This window comes from Psammomys obesus, unplaced genomic scaffold, assembly GCF_907164565.1.
Source record: "Psammomys obesus unplaced genomic scaffold, mPsaObe1.curated_primary_1811, whole genome shotgun sequence".
Taxonomy (NCBI): Eukaryota; Metazoa; Chordata; class Mammalia; order Rodentia; family Muridae; genus Psammomys; species Psammomys obesus.
In genome coordinates, this window is record NW_026590783.1 from 4,612 (window position 1) to 7,425 (window position 2,814).

The following is a 2,814-nucleotide window of genomic DNA, read 5'->3' on the forward strand; positions in this document are numbered from 1 at the left end:
ACTCTGTAAGGTTTGAAATAAGTTACTTAGCTCTTGAGTAGCTAAACCAATAGTAGGCCGTAGCCAGTTAATATCTCCCAGCAATTTTTGAAAATCATTAAGAGTTCTTAATTGGTTCTAATTTGTGCCTTTTGTGGTTGAATTTTCTGTAGATCCATTTTGTATTTTAGGTAATTTATAGAATCTCCTTTTTGTATTTTTTCAGGAGCAATCTGTAATCCCCAACAAGGCAAAGTTCTATTTACTCCATCAAACGTTTTTTCTAATGTTTTTGTATCTGAAACAGCCAATAAGATATCATCCATATAGTGGTAAAGTATGGATTGAAGAAATTGCTTATGAATTGTCTCCAACAGATGCTGTACAAAATATTGGCACAAAGCAGGACTGTTTAACAACCCCTGTGGTAAGACCTTCCAGTGTTATCTGCTTATTAGACAGCTTCTATTCAAAATGGGTACTGAGGAAGCAAACCTTTCCCTATCATGTCATTCCCTAGGTAACAAGGAAGGCAATGGGATTCCAGATGGTAAGGATCCCAATGGCCGAATAATTTTGTTAATTGCTCTGAGATCTGTTAACATCCTCATTTGTCAGATTTCTTTTTGATGACAAATACAGGAGAATTCCAAGGGCTGTTGGACTCCTCTATATTTTCCAGGACTAGCTGTTCTAGTGCCAGTAATTTTTCTTTACTCATAGACCATTGTTCAATCGAAATAGGCTAGTCAGCCAACCACCTTAGTGGTAAGGCTGTGGGGGTTTTTATCAGCAGTGGCTTCTCAACATGAAGTTGAAAAGACGGCCTCTGCTGTATTTTGTTTATGGACAGCCTGTAACTGTTTTTGATGGCACTTTTTATAATAATAATAATTTTGACTTTTTTATCAATAGTATTATCTTTTTTTTTTTTTTTTTTTTTGGCTTGCCTCTGAAATTGGGGGGATGTTATTCTGGGTTTTCCATTGTTGTAACAGATCTCTTCACCCTAAGTTCATGGTTATCTCAGTCACATATGGTCTTAATTTTCCTGTTTGACCTTCTGATCATGTACATTTAAGCCACCTGACACTTTGTTTTACTTTAGATAGAGTTCCAACTTCTTGGAATTGTCTATCCACCTCTTGAAGTCGCCCATCTGAAGGCCATGATTTAGGAGTGATAATTGTGACATCAGCCCCAGGACCCACCATGCCTTCAATTTCAATATTATTTAAAATTATCTTTAACTTTGGCCTTTGATCATCTATTGAAGTTTGCCATCATATTTGTTTCTTGTTTCTTTCTTGGATTTTTGATTTATCTATAGAACTTGCTCTGAGCTCGCTGTCTGATTTTTTAATGTTTATTCTCAGAGCAGTGGTGTTTAATTTTCTTGTGCAGGAGTATCCTTGTCCTGTAATGGGGTCTGTGAGAGGACCCCTTGGGCATTATTTGGTAAAGGATTACATCATTTATCTATTATTGCTCTACATTCACTAGGCCAATGTCGACCTTTGCCACATCTTCTGCATATTCTGGGAAGCATAGGCTCCCTTTAACTTATTAAATTTTAAATTATTCAATTATTTTGGTTTTCCTTGTAACTTCCCTTGTAGCAACCCTGGCCACCACAATTAAGACATTTTGGCCTCTTGGTCCTCTGAAACCTGAAGCTAAATTAAACTCTCCTCCCGATTTTGTGACTTTAACATATCTACAAAGTCATGAATGGCAACTCCTCACTGGTTCCAAGAATCCAAACATGAGGATCTTGGGAAGGGTCTTTATAATGTATAAAACATTATAAAAAAAATTATACTTCTCCCATTTTCCTTCTTCCTAGATTGGTGTCTTGGTAGTATTCGAAAACTGTGTTTCCCAAGAAATCCCAAAAAGGTCAAGTAACACTTAGGGAAACGTTACAATACAACCTAAAAAACGTACAATTCAGGTCAAACGACTGACTGTACTGTAGGAAAAATCTAACATAGGCCTCAACGCAGGGACATCTGGAAGACAGGAATTGTAACTATTTAAAGGGTAGAGATTTAACAGAACACTGTTTCGTCTGCTGTGTTGGAGCTATTCTTCAGTGAGAGACTTTTTTTCCCTGAAGATGGACTGAGGGTAGGATGGGTACTAGCCCAGCAGCACCACACCTGGTCGCAGCCTTGTCGTCGCAAACACACCCCACCCCCACCCCCGCCCCCGCAAGGCGCGGGTATTTTAAATCCCTTATCAGTTTTGGTCCTCAGCGTTTTTTCATAACAGATTATCCTGATGTCATTGTGGAAGCATGGCTAGTCGTTTTATTTCCTCTTGAAAGTTTGAAGAATTCAGAGGTAGGCTTGCAGCTCCTTAAAGATAGACCTTCCGGGGTCTCCTGCAAGTCCCCCGGGCATCATGCCCTCCTTAGGACAACAGAATCTTGCAGTTCTCCACTCAGATTCCCCTGCCTCCCAGACCAGCGTTCTTACAGCCTGGACACTTATCTACTCACAAAGTCCACTCCCGATCCCTAGGTTAGTACAGAGCATCGGGAAAGGGAGGCTCAGCTCAACGAGTGCCTCAGAGCCGCCTGCGTCCTTCATGGCTCTCATCTTCATAAAGTCTAGAACAGAAGAACATGTGGGCAGGCAGTTCTCAGTCAGTATCCAGAGCTGGAGTTCTAAGAATCCTCTGCGATCCTAATTTATGCATAAATATATTAGAGCTTCAAGATCGTGTTGAAGGGAAACCATCAGCCAATCAGCAAAAGCTGCCCTCTCTGAGGCTCGAACTCAGGACCTTCAGATTATGAGACTGACGCGCTGCCTACTGCGCTAAGAGGGC

The 2,814-nt window shown here is 40.4% G+C and overlaps 1 non-coding gene across 1 annotated transcript; it reads right to left on the bottom strand.

Annotated features, from left to right (window-relative positions):
- Nucleotides 1–2,741: 2,741 nt before the first annotated feature.
- On the bottom strand, nt 2,742–2,814 carry Trnam-cau (transfer RNA methionine (anticodon CAU)). The gene has a single exon. It is a non-coding gene; the product is annotated as a tRNA-Met (tRNA).